An 18,605-nucleotide genomic window follows, 5' to 3' on the forward strand; every position below is an offset into this window, starting at 1 on the left:
AGCAGCCCTTGCTTCCCCCAGGACTGTTTAGCAAGGATGACTGTTATTCACGTCGAAGATGGAAGCAAACTCAGTACCTAGCCGACCTGTTCTGGAAGAGGTGGGTTTGTGAATATTTACCCAGCCTACAGGAACGGCAAAAATGGAATAAAGTCAAGCAGAACCTCGTGCCAGGAGACATTGTAATGATCCTGGATGACAATGCCCCCCGCAGCTCTTGGATTCTGGGAAGAGTTGTGGGCACCACATCAGACACTAAAGGACTGGTGCGTCGAGTGCTGGTCAAAACCAAAACCAGTACTTTGGAGAGACCTGTTGCTAAGCTTTGTCTCATATGTGAAGTGGACACTTAAGTGTTGTACAGTAAGGTACAATGTCAGTGCAGATTGCACATACCAATTGTAAAAAAAAAAAAAAAAAAGGGAAAGAAAAGAAAAGAGAAAAAAAAGAATGTATCTATGTTGATTTGGTATGCTGATTTGGTTACTGGCTTTGATATAATGTGAAATGGCTCTTATGTTATGTTATGTTTGAGTAATCATAAGTCCTCCTGCCTTATAATTAGGGGCCGGAAATGTGAGTTCCATTTAACCACGTATTATGCATGCTAATATTTGACTTAAAATAGCTATTTTTTATTCTAATTACATGCTATGTTCAAGCTTTAATTTACTCTAGTGTAATGTCATATAACCTATTACAGTTATTATTTGCGACACTGGGTGGCACTGTGGGGCTGTTTTGTTGCGCATGGGCAGAGGGGGTTAGGAGCCATGTGCTCGGACAAGCCAGAACAGCAGGAAATCTGCAGCAGATAACATCGCAACAAGTTTTTGACTGTGTAGACCGTGTAGACTGATTTAGATCATTTAGAGCAACCATACGTGTTTATTTACTTTTTGTAGAATATATTTTGTGGTAATGGACCATACTTGCAACTGGAAATAAATGTTCACGTTCAACGTTTCTCTGCCTGGTCTTGTAATTACACTTGGGTTTTTGCAAGAAAAGTGGATTTTAAGAACACGAGTAAAAACAAGATTCTCTGCAGATTAGGTGGCCTAGGAATGTGGAAACAAGAAAACGGCCACCATACAGACTGTCAGACATCAAAGGGGGCTGGAGCCCCTGCCCTTTTTTCATCTCTGAGAAAAGTGCCCTTTTCTGAGCGCTCCTGGACTTGAACGCAGCATTTCTAGGTGAAAGAATGGCTCTCTGTAGAGAATTGACTTCCTTCCCCGCTGCACCTGAAGGCAGCATTTCAAAGATGCATTGTGGGCATGTGCCCAAGCCCCCCACAGCAGATAATACGGCTCTGGCACACAGCAGTGGAGCGAGAGAGAGAGAGAGAGAGAGAGAGAGAGAGAGAAACGACCCTTGTCTTTTTCCAAGCAGCTTTTGCAAATGACTGAGAACGAAGCATGGGAGATGCACAGTCGCACCTGGCACTGCTGCTTCAAAAACATCTCTGCAGACTACTTCTTGGACAAAACAGCTTGGTGAGTCAGTGAGGAGTAGGGCTGTTTGTGTGACCATGTTAAAGACCGACAATACCAGCCTGCCCCTTGTTCACTACACATCCCGTTATATTCAGCCAATCAGCCAGCCTCCCCACACTAACGTTACATCAAAGGGCATCAAAACCCCCATTTACCTCACAGACCTCCTTCATCAGACCTACACTTTCCCCCCGTTCACTCCGCTCATCATCAGCATCCTTACTGGAAATCCCCCCCATCAATCTCACCACAATGGGTGCCAGGGCATTCTCCCATGCTGCATCCAAACTCTGAAATTACCCCCCCGCACCCCCCTCCCCCCATCCGTACACTGGACTCACTTACTGAATTCAAAGCTGCAGTCAAAACCCATCTCTTTAAATCTGCCTATTCCCTGTAATCCCATAACCTGACATCTCCTGATTTACTGAATTCCTGCCATTTTGTTCACCTGTGTGTGTGTGTGTGTGTGTGTGTGTGTGTGTGTGTGTGTGTCCTGCAGACCTTTTTCACCATTCCCAGGATAAATTGGGGAAAACGTCCCAGACCAGAGAGGCCAGGTGACTTGTTGTCTCTAAAGTAAGTCAGTGTTTTGTCTCTCTTCTAAGCCTTCCTGTTTTGTAAACCGCGGCTCTGTGCTCTGTGCAGGCGTTTAGCGGAGGAATACGGCAGTTGTACGGTTGGGAGAAAAAGTAGTGCAGAATGAGAGGGCTGTTTGGCGGAAAAGTAAAGTGCTGAAAATTCTCGAAATAGAGCGTACATGTACACAGATATCGATTTGTTTAGATGGGCGTTTTTTTTGGTGGCTAAATTACGTTTTAGTTCTTGGCCCCGTGTACTAGAGAGACAGAGGTCTGGAGGCTGCTGCTTCAGAGTGCCGGGTCTCGATAAATGGTGTGCTCAGTGTCCAGAACACTGTACCTATTTCAGTTAGTGTATGCAACTAGCTGATAGGACCCCACTTCAAACAAACCAAACTATCCCTTTAACATTTAACAGCCATACAGCCCTTCACTGCATGAAACATGTCCACCCTTTAGTTTTGAACGACGTGCAATGATGCAATCGCAATGAAGAGAGGGCCAAAGTCAAATTTAACTTTGAGTTATTTTTCCATGACAAGTATTATCCGAATGTGCCGACAGGCTGCAGTGCCGACAGGCCGCAATGCCGATAGCCCACAAGCAGAACCAGCTGAGCGAGGCGGCGTGCAGCGTGTCGGTGGACCGGCTGGAGCTAAGCTCTCCCAGCCCCCACGCCTAAACCTAACCTCCCCCCATGCCTAAACCTAACCTCCCCCAGACCCAGACCCTAACCCTAACCTCTCCCACGCCTAAACCTAACCTCCCCCAGACCCTAACGATAAACCTAACCTCTCCCACCCCCCACGCCTAAACCTAAGGTCGGCATTCTGGCAATCTGGCTAAAAACGTCAAAGAATGTCTGTCGCCAGGACCGACGTACCCTTATTTCAGCCCCTGCCCGTCTAACCCACCCACCCACCCACCCACAGTCTAGATGAAATAAAATAAGGATACAATTCTCTCACAGTTCGTTTTCATAGATGCAAAATACATTAACATTTGTGCAATTGAACAAAAACACCATACCCTACATGACGAGAGCAAACCAACCAATAGTGTGTTTACCTTTGCCTACTACTTCTGGTCCGTCACTCTGCTGGCACGTTCATAAATAACTGTCGCCGAAATCACCCTAAAACATAACAATCCATCAAAAATGTCACAACTAATATAATCTTCCATTGTTGTACAACAACATAAGAACAAGATTTGACAGATGATAAAGCAATTTAAGGCCAGATTACGTACGATGGTGTATGCAGTCAATTTCCCATTTCTCTCTCCATCGCCCAAACAGGAAGAAAGACTTTTTCTCACTGAGAAAAGAACAATAGAGAAGCAAAGTGGAACGTCACTTCCTGCTTCAGCACTGTACCAGAGATTTTCATCCGCAAACATTTTACTGGTTCAAACCAAACGGTACAGATATATTTAGATACAGGAGAGATCGCATAACATTTCACTGGGACCAAAACGTTAAAAAAGATGCGGGTTAAAGAAAATATTTTTTCAATGTTGTTGTTTTTTGTTTTGGTCCAAGTGAAATGTTCTATAGAGACACTGCGTAACGCGTCATCATTCAGAAGCCACGCCCAAGACGGGGGAAAACAGAACCCCCCCCTCCAATCCTGGCGTTCTCCTATGTCACGTGCATGGTTGCGTGTTGCACAAAAAGATTGTATATACGGAAGATGAACACTCCAACTTACTTCCTTGACAGCTAGATCCACATTTTTCTTCTCGCCAATTCTCAATGGCTTCCTTGTTTTGCACAGGAGTACAAAAAAACTTTAACTGGCGATTTTTTACATTTGTTGTCTGCGCAGCCCACCACACAACAGCTTTTAGCTATGTTTAATTCAAGGAAAATGACGCTGGTGTGTGGAAATAAACGGAGCTTTTCCCCTGTGATGGGTTCATCTTCCGTATATATAAGATCTTGGTGTGCAACACGCGACATAGGAGAACCCCAGGATTGGGGGGGGGGGGGGGGGGGGGGGGGGGGGGGGGGGTTTCAGGAAGCAGAAAGTCAGCAGACAAACGTTGTGATCAGCTCACGTCTCGTTCGCAGTTCAAATGAATGAAGTAAACGCACACGTCTCATTATTTGACACTAGCCAGTTCCTCCTAGATATCTGCAAAACTATCTGTATCTGACGAGAGTTCCTTTGTTCGCCCAGTTTGTTTTGCTAGAAGTTGGCACGATAGTTGATCCTTTGTGTTTTCCCCAGTGTTGGGCATGGTTTCTGAATGATGACGCGTTCCACAGTGTCTCTATGAATCAAACACGCGCTGCGCTCAGTTAGAAAAGCTGAATCAAACATGCCCTCTAGTGACGGAAAACTGTAACTAGGAATGAATCCCCTTTCTGCTGTTGATTCCTTTATACTCATGTAACTTGTGAGTTAAGACATGAAATGAAATAAAATACAATGTAAACATGAACTCAACAGAAAACCTGCCTAATAGGAACTCAATTAATTCTACCACCCGGCTACACATACATGTCTTTTGGTGGTGGGAGGAAACCAGTGGCCCCCGAGAAAACCCACACGACCACATGGCGAACATGCAATCTCCACACAGAAAGGACCTGGGATGGACCGGGGTTTGAACCCAGGACCTTCTTGCTGTGAAGCAACAGTGCTAATTGTGTGTGAGACAACCTATTTGCTATTTTAGAGGTAAAAGTACTCGCCTACCACCGCAGAGCCCCGCAGGTTCAATTCCTGGCAGCGGTACTTCCGGCTTGGTCAGCCGTTAAGCGTTCAAGCGTTCCTACTTGGCTGTGTCTGCTGTTGGGAAGGTGGTGGGGTATGTATGAGTCCCGGTCGCTGCACTAGTGCCTCCTCTGGTCTGTCGGGGCACCTGTTCGGGGTGAGGGGAACTTGGGGGGAATATCGTGATCCTCCCACGCGCTACATCCTGCCGGTGAAACTCCTCGCTGTCAGGTGAAAAGAAGCAGCTGGTGACTGCACATCTATCGGAGGAAGCATGGTGCTAGTCTACAAAGATCGGCAGAGGGGGTGGAGCAACGACCGGGGGCAGCAGGGGGAATTGGCCAACGGATCTTTACAGATGGAAATGGGGGAGCCGTTCCTGCAGCGAGAATCCTCCAAACAGTTGGAAACGCACGGTCGGACTCCGGGTCGGCGGTACCGTGTCGGCGGGTACCGGGTCGGCGGTAATTGCCACTGTGGATAATGGCATGGCACAGTCAGCGGAGAGAGCTTCCACTTAGCTTCACTCTGGAAACCCAGAAATCACATGTATATTGTAATCGCTATAGCGAACGTGATTAGATCGATTTAATGACAGCCTCGCATCTCACCATTGATGTGGGCCGGTATAGAAAGTAGGTCCCCCTGGAACATGACGGCCCTGCCTCGGGGCTGTCATTAAGCCCATGTGCTAAAGCATTAGCGAAGACGCAACATGTGGAAACACTCACGTTGTGTAGAGGAGACTCCCACTCTGAGGAGCATCTAACCGCGCTGGAGAACAGTCATTACCGTGAAGATAGATAATCAAAGCTACGTGGGGTGGCGCAGATGGACTCGATGTGATGTGTGTGTGTGTGTGTGTGTGTGTGTGTGTGTGTGTGTGTGTGTGTGTGTGTGTGTGTGTGTGTGTGTGTGTGTGTGAAACCCCTACGCACTTTTCTGGAGATCTCAAATTGGTGCATGGGGTAGCATTGGAAGTTAGAGGCATCTTCAAAATGATACTTTCTCTCTTAATACTGAAAAACGTGTAAAAATGGCGTAAATTAAACTAAACTAAACTCAAGGTATTACAAGGTCTTGAATGCAGTCAAATGAAGCTTTTCAGTTCTTTTTTCTGTCCCCCCCTAAACCCTCCCCTTCCCCCTTGGCCAATTTCGCCCTGCTGCCCCGGTCACTGCTCCACCCTCTGCTGTTCTGGGGAGAGCTGTAGACTAGCACCATGCTTCCTCCGACACATGCACAGTTGCCAGCCGCTTGTTTTCACAGCACATGGGAGGATCACACTATTCCCACCAGTTCTCTTCTGCCCCGAACAGGCACACCGACCGACCAGAGGAGGTGCTAGTGCAGTGACGAGGACACATACCCTTAATCTGGCTTCCCACCCACAGACACAGCCAATCGTGTCTGTATGGACGCCCGACCAAGCCGGAGGTAACACGGGGGCGCGAACCTGCGACCCTCATGTTGGTAGGTGGGGAATCTACCGCTACCTGGACACCCTAAGCTTTTCAGTTCTTAAACTGCAGGCGACAAGAAATCAACCAAGTCATGCAGAGGTGTATTCTGATTGGTCTGTGGTTGGTTTCATTTGCACGTATAATAGTTGTTTCATTGAGTATCATCAGAATCAGAATCAGAATCACTTTTATTGCCACAGTATGTAAGTTACATACGAGGAATTTGTCTTAGTGTCTGTATGCAGCGTGGCGGTTACATCAATATACAGGGATAAGAAGTAGGAAGATAACTAACGGCAATCGCAAGGTTGCAAGTGCAATCAAATCGAATCAAATCGAGTCAATATATACAATATGTACATGAGTGGTGAAGTGTTCTGTGGATGATAAATATGAATTTACGTTGGATTTACATGAGATTTACAGACTGAGTTAAATATACGTTAAATAGGCAGTGGATTTACATGAATTTACAGTCATTAACTAATTTCCACTCTTTTTATCACTGAAATTGGTTTGTGCTATTTAATCAACTTGTTTCAAAAGAGGATTTTAATCATTGTTCCCTCCTCATTGGCTCACTTCAGTGTATTACTCTTCCTGTTTGTCCAGGTGTCAACAGTGTATGTTTCATATTAGCCGTCACTCTGTCTTCATTTATTTAGTTGATGTGAACCAGACGTGTTGTGTGAACGGCACTTTGCCATGATGTTAGTTTGATCATTAGCGTTTGACTTCTTTCCTTCAGGCACCATCAGCGTGAAATGAGTCTTCTGAAAGGACATCTGGAGTATCTATCCAGATGATGTAGTGGAAACCCTGGAGCTCAACGTGGTCAATCTCAACACACTGCACTTTGACTGGGCTTCTTCAGAGACAATTCTCTTAATAAAGCTTCAGTTAAAAAGGACACTGATGATACCACCGCTAGAAACGTAAATTATGACCTTAGAGGGTTGTATGTAAATAGTTGCATGTGCAGTATGTCATTAGTGCATCAATATGGGCTGGCTTCTCTCTTTAATTCGAAGGTCTTATTTTTGCTCCTATTAGAGGAGGGAGGGAAGAAGAGATGAACCTCTATGCCTGAAGCCAAAACCTTGACATCTCTATTGCCAGAATAGCCAAGCGAGTTCCAATGAGAGAGAGAGAGCCCTGGTCCAACGACATGGCACTCTTTTGTGGCTGACACCAACAACTCCTTAAATACTGTCATTCGGTCAGGAACTCTGGCCGACGAGAAAGTTAGCCTCCTCTATCCTCTTTTTGTCCAAAATCAACAGGGTCAGTACTGTAGTACCCGAGCTGTCGTGTCAGACATCGACCTAGCGGGCCGGGCTTGGACATAACGACAGTCTGTCGCCGTCGTTACCGCCAACAAAATGCCTAAAGGTCATTTGAATGTCTGAGTTTTTGAACCCCGATGCTTTGAGGAGGAGGTGGAGGAGGAGGAGGAGGAGGAAGAGGAGGAGGAGGAGGAGGAGGAGGAAGAGGAGGAGGAGGAGGGGGAGGAGGAGGAGGAGGAACTCTTGCTCGTGACCTGCGGGAGAGGATTGGCCACAATTACAGAGGTGGATGAAGTGGTGTGCACGGTCCTGGCAGAGCAGGGTGATCATTCAGGCAGCAGGGGGGGGCGGAGAGACGGCACGAGCAAAGAAGAGGAAGAGAAAGAGGACAAAGGTGGATGAGAATGTCTACTACAGTAATGGAGGATTCACAGGAGGAAGCAGAATGAGAGGGCAGAAGATGAGAAACGTTCAGACCACCTTTTTTGAGTCCAAGTCAATTCTAAGACTAGTTCCAAAGGTGGTCGAGAGAGAGAAATACCTATTTAAGACCAAGACCAATAAAACAAACTATAGCTATAGCCTATTTTTCTCCAAATGCAAAAATGACAATGAAGGAGTTTATAACGGGTGGACGATGAAGATCTACAGTATGCTAATCTCTGTACACTGTAGCTTCCAAACCTTCAACATCCAACTAGCAATGTATAGATCATGCTAGAGGACCATTAATATGTACTGGTGAAATCCCTTCAATTGTTTGCATTGCTGGGGGAGAAACTAGACCAAACATCATGGAAATTTGCATTTTTTTCAAAGTGAGTCATCATCATCCAATAGCAGCTGAGACCAATATCCAAAAGTGTTGAGACCAAGTAGACTACAAGTCTTTTAGCAGTAACTCAGTAATATAACTTATTACCAATCGGATGTCAGTCATAGTATACCAGTTACTTTGTCAAGTAACACAAGTTACAAATTGAGTAAATTGTTTTTTTTTTTAATCAAAGCACATATTTAAATAAACATACAATCATTTCCTATTCAAATTGTGTGTGTTTATGCAAATAACCACTATAGATGACAATCAGAAAGGAAAAAGATAACATTTAGAGTTTTGGATTGTTTACACTGACTTCAAGACGGTTGAAATTATTTTTCGGGATGGTTCCGGGGCGGCGATGTCATTCTGCTGCTGCTGTTGTTTTGGTCAAAGTAATGCAAAAGTAGTGTAATAAGTAACTCGTTACTCTACACAGAAAGTAATATCGTAAAGTAACTTATTACTTTCAAATGTAAGTAACTAACTAGTAATATGTAATATATTACATTTTGAAAGTAACTTGCCCATCACTGGCAGCATTGACTGACTTTTCCCTTCGGGCATCATGTCGTACACATGTTCACAACAAGAGTTATGGGAACAGTGCGTCTGTCAGGGCATACGCTCAGCTCTTCAAAAGGCAAAGGGGAAGAACACTAGTAAATCTGACCGTTCACCTCCAGTGGTGATAACCCCTGATGGGTCCCCTGACCCCAATCCAGACAGGGCACAAACGGTTTGATGAGCATGGAAGCACAAGCAGAAACACATGGCATCTGGGATCTCAACCCAGCTGAAGAGCTATACTACGGGAGAGTCTGGTGGGCTGTGTGAGACTGTGTTTTCCACCTTCATCAGTAAAACATCAAATGATGTCATCCCTCGCACGGCGGAGGGATGGCGTCGCATCTCTCCGGGCAGCGCCATCTCAGACGCGACAGAAAGTATTCCAAGGCGCGTTCTGAAGGTGTTTCTGGCAGCTCGCGCTGGTACAACACCCTATTAAGGCATGTGGCCTTGGTCCGCCTTTGATTCTGGCACTTAACCTGCGAGTTTGCGGAGTCTTCTAGAGATCTATAAGGCGCTAAGGGTGTCTACCCGCAAGTGTCTCTAGGGAGCTGTTTGCTTAATGCCTTCTACTGCTGTGTTTAGCATGTACCATTACTCCCTTAACAGTCTAAAGAACACACATGCGCACACACACACACAGGCGCGCGCACGCACGCACGCACGCACGCACGCACGCACGCACGCACACACACACACACACACACACACACACACACACACACACACACACACACACAAACACATACAGATACACACACACACACACACTGATTCATGCTTTCCACAGCCCTGGTAATAGTTCAATAAAAGTCCTTTCACAGCCCAATAACTCAGCCATGGTTTACATACTATAGGATGACTAATCAACCTCATCAGATAGAGAAGCAAAGTGACCGCCTACTTCCTGCTTCAGCACTGTACCAGAGATTTTCATCCGCCATTTATTTTCCCATACACATTTCGTAAAATGCTTATAAAAAGAGTTTTACTGGTTCAAAACCAAACGGTACAGATATATTTAGAAACAGGAGAGATCGCATAACATTTCACTGGGACCAAAATGTTTAAAAAAAATGCAGGTTTAAAGAAAATATTTTCTCGTTTGTTTTGTTTTTTGGTCCGAGTGAAATGTTCTATGGTCTCTCCCGATTATAGCGTTAGCTGAACCGTTTGGTTCGACAAAGTAAAACGATTTTATAAGCATTTTACGAAATGTCTATGGGGAAATAAATGGGGGATGAAAATCTCTGGTACAGTGCTGAAGCAGGAAGTGACGTTCACTTTGCCTCCTTGACAAGATGGGACCTCCATCCATCACGGGAGCATGGTGCCTCATCATCCTTTCAGCAGCAGCAAAGATGAAGATACTGATCATGTGACGTGTTTACATGATGCAGGGTCACATGACGCGTTTACATAATGCAGGGTTGTTCGGTGGCGTTGATGTGGTCCAGATTAGTGGCTTTGCCCTTACAGAAAAAACACACGAGGTTCACATGTGTCCACATGTTTCACCACATGTGGACACATGTGGTGAAACATGTGGACACATGTTAAATTGCACATGTGAAAACATGTGGAATACATGTGAAACCCATGGGAAGCATGTGGTTTTGGAACATTTTCACATGTGGAACACATGTGATAACATGTTTTGCCACATGTTGTATAGCAACATGTTTTTCACATGTGGAAAACAACATTTACATGGGTTTCACATGTAAATCACATAGGTTTCACATGTAATCACATGGGAATTTACATGGGTTTCACACATTTCACATGTGAAAACGTTCCAAAACCACATGCTTCCCATGGACAAAGCACATGTTTCACATGTGTTCCACATGTTTTCATGTGATATTTAACATGTTTTCACATGTGATCACATGTGAAATAGCACATGTGAAGTTCATGTGGTTTTTCTGTAAGGGTGTGTGCATATTCATCGTATAAGTAGAGGTTTTCGTGGGAGGTTTGCCTGTCCTCAGTGAGGGTTTAAAGTCCCAATTATACTCCATTTTCATACGAAAATAAATGCGTCCGTTTCAAACGGTGTAATCGTCACTACCCACATACTTCCATGCGTCTTTCACGTTGGTATCATGTTAAGCAATACATCCACCAGTGGGCAGTAGAGAGTCAAATGTATGAGTGTGTGTGTGGTTCTGTTCCGTTTCACGCGTATCCGTAAAGCTTTCAGAGGACGGTCACAAATACGCACGAAATGAACGCAGAATATGGACAGAAGGCTCTGTCCATCTCCGTCTTTTTTTTTTTTTTCAATATTTTATTTTTCAATTTTCAGAACAAACAAAAGCAAAACAAACTCAGACACAAACATTATACAAAGAAGAACAAACACATACCAACATTACAATATGATGCTACCAGTCGCATAAGGCGCTTAAGTGCTTGTAAGGGATGCTGTACATAAAATCCTGTGCAAGGAGTCCATGAGAGGTTAGCGGGGCCAGTTATTCATCGTTTCTAACCTCATCAAAGTAGGCCAGGAACGGGTCACAAATAATTGAGAACTTCCTAAGTGAGTTGGTCCATCTCCGTCTTTAATGTAGAGTATAATTGGACCTTAAGTCTGAGACAAGGAAACATCCCCATTATGAGCCCACCCCAAACTTCAAGGGTGAGGTCATATATACTTTGAAGGCCTTTCAGACGAAGCATGTAGAGTTGCACGTTCAGCAGATAGTGTATGAAATATGCTCTGCAGCATTCTCACTGATGTGACATAATTGCAGTTCATTGAGGCGTGGCTGTTTGAAACCAGCTGATATTATCAGTTGGTGTATTATAGGTTGGTTTAACCGGCTTTTATGGTTGTGTCTTCTCCAAGACGAAAAGCAAACTGACCATTTCCATGTTTTATACAACTGCTACATAATTTCATGGTTCTGTCTTGTAGTAGGCCTACTTACCAACTCTATCGTACAATAGAACCTCTCTTTTTAGTACAGTAAATAGAGTTATGCTTCTCATTCCAGGACAATGGAAGAATTAACTGTTCCTTTCTGATAAATTATTAGCAAATTGCAAAAGCTAACGCATAATTAAAGCCCCTTCATGTGCTGCAGCATGTTTTAATGCCTTTCATATGATATGTTGTCTTTCCAGTTCAGCGCATGTGTATACTACTGTACACTCCAGGCCAGTCATCCCAACCCTTCAGCACTATAAATACTAACCCACATGAGATCAAAGGACTCTAACTGCAGGTATGAGCTGAAAAGGAGGACTAGATGATGGTTACTGCTGAACTTCCCTCAGTCAGGAGCTTGGTGAGGATTTTTGCGATGGCGAGTCATTCTACAGCGATGACACAGTTACCTGCATCCAATCCCTCCCAATCACAGAATCAGAATCAGAACCACTTTTATTGCCACAGTATGCAAGTTACATACGAGGAATTTGTCTTAGTGTCTATGCAGCGCAGTGGTCAGATCAATATAGAGATAAGAAGTAAGAAAGCTAGCTAAAGACAATCACAACGTTGCAAGTGCAATCAAATCGAGTAAATATATATATATATATATATATATATATATATATATATATATATATATATATATATATATATATATATATATATATATATATATATATATATATATATATATATACTAGCCACATCACTAGCCACATCCAAATTGTGTTCCCATTGAAAATATCCCATTGGCCGTGGGATTAACATCAGGCCGAGCACATATTGGAACAGTGTGAATTCATATTGCTGAACAGCTGAGACTCCGCGAAGACCACCCTCTCTTTAAGTGTGATTACAAGAAAATGTCTGTCATGTTAGACTGAATTAAAATAGTGTCAGACAGTGTAAAGTTACATGTCCACACTGTACTTAATACAGTATTTTCATTCATCTTATGCATCGTATGCTCCTTCACATACCTAGGAGTAACAATAGACCACCTGCTGTCATGGAAAGGCCACGTAGAGTCCCTGTGTAAGAAAACAAAGCAAAGACTATACTTTCTTCGCCGGTTAAGATCTTTTGGTGCTAGTAAACAGATTCTTCTATTATTTTTTACCTCAGTGATTATGAGTGTTTTACAGTACTGCAGTACCACCTGGTATGGATGCCTGTCTGTTACCTTAAAATCACAAATTAGACAGATGAATATTTGTTCAAAAATTGTAGGTAAACCACTGCATAGTCTATATGAGTCTACATACATCAACAGTGTATTGAGGTTAGCTAGAAATATTGCCTCAAACACTAATCATGTGCTACATGAAGAATATGAACTCCTGCCTTCTGGCAGGAGATACTTAATTCCAACCTTCAAGAAGGTCAGACTAAGAAAGTCCGTTATACATCAGTCGATCCTGAGGCTTAATCAAGAACATGGCCGAGGGTCAGTGGAGCAGTGACCAGTGCTCTCTGTGTGCTGTATGTGTGTATGTATCTTTGCATTTTTGGTTTTGTTCTCTTTGTCATGTGTTTGTGCATGGGACTGCCGCTGTCTTGCAAGACAAATTTCAGTGTGAGCTGACAATAAAGTATATCGTATCGTATCGTATCGTATCTTAATACCAGGGACCATGTTGGAAATAAGTGTTCACACTTTTACACGTCTATCCGATTTTGTTCTGCTATATCCATAAAATCAATCAATCAATCAATCAATCAATCAATCAATCAATCAATCAATCAATCAATCAACACTGTGATCGCAAGGGCCTTCATTAGGACAATACTGGTGGCTGTGTTGGGTCTGTTTTAGTGTAGAAGCCAGAGAAACCTAAAACCCATTAGTGGTTGTTATCTGGCTGTGCAGGATTGAAAGTTGCTGAAAGGTTTTCCACACTCGGGAGGATGCCAAACGTTGCAGACCACGGCACAAATGAGTGCCACTCGTGCCACTGTAGAAGTCTACAGATGTTTTCCCATCCTTTTGAGTGTGGGAACATTTAATATGACTTGTGGACTTTTGCGTTTTTGCACTATGTGTGCCAGTGTCGAACACATACGCCCCCCTTTTCCCTCCTCACTTACCGTCTATTGAATACATCTGTATCTGTTAATCTTCTCCTAATTTGATCACTTAAGTTCACATTGTTTTCATGTGTTTATAGGACATATAATATTGGTTTAGTGTTGCGACTATACTGTACCTTATATTGGTTAGAAACTGCAATGTGTCCTTGTGGTTGTATGTTCCTGTAACCATAAACCATAAATATACACGTAAAGGCCAAGCATACAAAGCATGAGCATAAGGATCTTTGACCATATTGTCAGCGGCTGTCTGGGAAAAGGCGGGTACGCAAAAATGAACTCAGTCACCCTGTCACCCAAAAATGATGAGTCTCATTGGATTGAGTTCCTCACTGTGCCGAGGATACAGAGACGGACGACGAATGCTTATTTACTTTCCCACTCATTCATTCCTCCTTTTTTCAGTCTTTCTTTCAGTCACTCTCAGATTTCATAACACCAGATGGCGCTCTCTCAAACAGTTGATCGCCATCTGTGTGACATATTCTATGTTCTAGGTGCTAATGAGTTCCTTCTGTTCATATTTTGTGTTTGCGCACACATCCGTTAACTTGATGTATTTTGTCAGCATTATCCATTAGCAGTGTTGGGCAAGTTACTTTCTAAATGGAATATACTACATATTACTAGTTATTACTTTCATTTGAAAGTAACAAGTTACTTTACAATATTACTGTCTGTGTAGAGTGACTTGTTTCTTGTTACACTACTTTTGCATTACTTTCACCAAAATAACAGCAGTAGCAGAATGACATCGAAGAATTTCAACCATTTTGAAGTCAGTGTAAACCATCCAAAATTCTAAATGTTATCATTTTCCTTGGTTATTGTCATCTATATTGACTATTTGCATAAAAACATACCATTTGATTAGGAAATGAATGTACTGTATCTTTATTTAAATATGTGCGTTGATTTCTTTTTTTTATTAGTCAATTTGTAACTTGCATTACTTGACAAAGTAACTTGTATAATATTACTGAAATCCTATTGGTAATAAGTTATATTACTGAATTACTGCTAAAAGTATATATATTACATGTAATATGTTACTTTTGTAATGAGTTACCCCCAACAATGTCCATTAGTGCTGTATTCAAATGTGTCAAAATCCTAATGACTTCCTAGTGACATTTTGTCTGAATATCAAGGAAAAGTTGCAAGAAAGGTTAACACCATCTGAATCATTCACCTCCTCACTAAAGTTGCTGTAGGTATAATACAGTAATAAATGAGGGAGAAAGTCCAAACAGTGTGTAGCTCCATAAGCTAGTAAACAACGTTAAATCATCCTTTGAAGTTGACTGGACTACAACTGTTTAGCTGTTTCATTTAAAAGTAATTTGAACTGCATGTGAGAGTGATGAGGTGAGGGCAGTTTGAAAGTAAGAGTGATGAGGTTCAGGGCTGCATTTATTACTCTGCTAGGCTCTTGCCGTAAATAGGGACGCGTTCTCATTCGGGATGGGATTTTGATGCAGCCCAGCCTGAAAACCCCATGTAAAACCCATATAAACCCTGCTTTATAGGGTGTACAGGTCTGGAAAGTCTGCACACACAAGTAAAATGTAATTTGATAACGTCCAGCATTTAAAATGTTGATAATTGCGTAAGAACAGAGGCATTGTTGAGGAAAAATATATCCACTGCAATGTCCTGCTGATTCATCAATAATGAGATATCCGTTTTAAATGTTCGGAGGTTTTCTTTATTTCCACAATCATCTCTCCGTGCACGGAGGTCTCCTCTCGTCTACATTTGACAATGCAAGAGCCCCGCATTATTGTTTACTTCACATCATATACTGAAACTCAGGTACCCGCCCTCCCACCGTGGAGGGGCAGTTCTTTCCATTCATCCATGTAGCTAATCTGATGTTCGGAAGAATACATAACAAGTCCAGTCTAGAGCCACAACAAGACACAGGTTCTCACAGGAAACTCTATTCCCATAGACACTTCCCAAAACAAGACATATGTTCTCACAGAACCTTACATCTTCTGCATTGATGAAAAACACAGTTCACAAAATACATCTTAGAAGGGCCATAATTAATAATTAATCAATCAATACACACTTGATCAATAATTTGCCATTACAGCATTTTACAGGAAGAAATCGTGTTCGTCAGTCATTTTATATTCCTTCTAAAAGTTAGGTAGTTGTAGACCCAGTGTGGTTTCACATCATGTGATATACTGTAGCCTACTGTACATGCTGTTGGAAGAAATAATCACCTGTAAATGTATGGATTGTTTTCAAATGCTTGGTTGTTACCTGTACGGGCATTTTCTTTCTGTGGAATTGTCTCACATTCCCTGACATTCAGCATGACAAACACCTGACTTTCGGGTGACGCTGCGGGGTGTTACGCGCACACACGGCTCACAGCTAACTAACGTTAGCATTAGCTGATTTAACGTTAAGTTGTGCAGCAATAAAACGCCCCTGAATGACCATTTTGATATAACGGTCAATAGTTTGAGTCATGCTCTTTCCATAAAGCCCATAGGTGAGAAAAAGCCAGCACATCAAATATCCTTTCACAGGTTTTAATCAATCATCTGGGCATCAGCAGCAACGGACGTTTCACACACAAAATGGGACTCTTTGCCGCGCCTTGCACCCGAGTGAGTTTTTATCCTTGTTCTGAGTGTGCTCGCTACCGGTGAGTTTCAACTTTACATAAAGCCCACCGCCTTTTATATCGGTTGGCTAGTCGTTGATATTTATAACGGTATTGTGGCTCTAAAATAGCACTTTTATCGATGAGGACAACTGTCATGGCGGCAATTTCCGTTGCGTTCCCCACTCCGCTGCGCGTACTCTGCGCTCGGCGCGTACTCGAGTAGTCTGTGCATAATTACTGCCCTGACGAAGGCCGTGCATGGGCGAAACATGTTGGCTTTTTAATTTGTCCAACAATGGACTAAGCATTCATATTAAAGCGTTTTTAAATCTTTGAAGAGTGCCTTGGTTCAGCTTTTTTGATTAGTCTGTGCATAACCCATGTTTCCACCCAGAATTATGTTTTGCTTACAGACATGCTGATTGGCTGATCCCTCGTCGTATATAGGCCTATGCATGTGTGTTCAGCTACTGTGACTGACTGACGGACCAGTTCGCCAAGCACCACACCCTGTCAGCAAGGCTGTGGCCTCATCACTAGACCAGAGCCTGGCTGGCTGCCCGTGCCAAACAGTTCCCCTCCAACTCCAAGTCATGCCAATGCTCCTGTTCAGCGCAGCATTATGTCACGCTCCTACAGAAACCTACAGTATATCTAGTGTTGCCTTTTGACAGCTGGCACTGTGGGGAATATTCCACAACCCTAAAGTCCACATAGCAGAGTCTGTTGTTGTAATGTTGAAATAAATAATTTACTATACATATTGTCAAGTGTTTCTTATTTCTACACCATACAGGCATTAAACAATTTGATGTGTGTGTTCAGGGATGCATGAAGCTGGGGGCGGGAGGAGAACAATATGAAGCGATGGAGGTTCGGGTAGTATAGTTCCTGCAAGAAATTCAAACCACTTTCACCCCTGAACCCTATCATAATAACCCAAACTATTGAAGATATAATAAAGTGTCAAACCTGTTAAACCCACCTATTTGCCACAATCCTTGAAAATGGCATTCCCAACAAAGGACTGTATTGCTTGCAATACAAGTCATAATGACAAAGCAAGACACACTGGGCCAGTCTTGCAACCACATATGAAGTTTGTAACAGTGTCAGAAAAGGCAATCAGGAATCCTGTGTAGTGGTCAGATAGTTCAAAATATGTGTTTGCATCCTTTGTGTATTTTGTTACATTAGTTTCTCCACTTTTAGTAATGTTGATCAGCTAGCCTATGTTTAGCTTTTCCCCTTTTTGTAAATATGTAGCCTATCAGTGTAGAGGTTTAATGTGCCTGCATGGTTTATTATAGTTCCATCACTTAGTTGCTGGATGTGGATTAAGATGCTCTGCTGCCAACATCATTTACAACACCGCTGCCGTTTATCTAAATCAGAACATGTTGTTCCTCTCGCAACACTGTGATGACCAGCTCTGTCTCTGTTGAAATCACTGTGTGGATGGCTCTCATGCTGCCTTCAGGCTCTCCTCCTAAGCTCCGACTTCTGACACCCACAGTATTGTAGTAGCGACCCGGTCTCGATGTACAAAGTGCCCTTTGGTCTGATGGTTAATGTGTTGCACTTTGGAATGACAGACCCGGGTTCGATACCAGCCTCGCCTGTGTCATGACATTGGTGTCAGAAGTGGGAAGGGATGGCTGCACAGTCATCAGAGGTACAGGCCCCCCTGGTTGCATGAGGGAGCGGGAGGGCACCAGCCAGCTGTGCTGGTTGGTAGCGGAGTACGGTGAAGCGCAGAGGCTGCGCGTGGAGGTAGTGTAACGACCCGGTCTTGATGTATGAAGTGCGCACATTGGTCCTTGGCCAAGGGAATTGTCCCTTTGGTCTGATCTGATGGTTAACCTGTTGCGCTTTGAAATGACAGACACGGGTTCGATACCAGCCTTAGTGCTGTGCAGTAAGTAAACCTCACTCTCAGAGACCTCGAAAGAGGCACTATAGCGACATGCGCTATGGGTTTTAGCCGAAGGTTGCCGGT

The sequence above is a fragment of the Poromitra crassiceps genome (assembly GCF_964638095.1).
Source record: "Poromitra crassiceps genome assembly, chromosome: 20".
NCBI lineage: Eukaryota > Metazoa > Chordata > Actinopteri > Beryciformes > Melamphaidae > Poromitra > Poromitra crassiceps.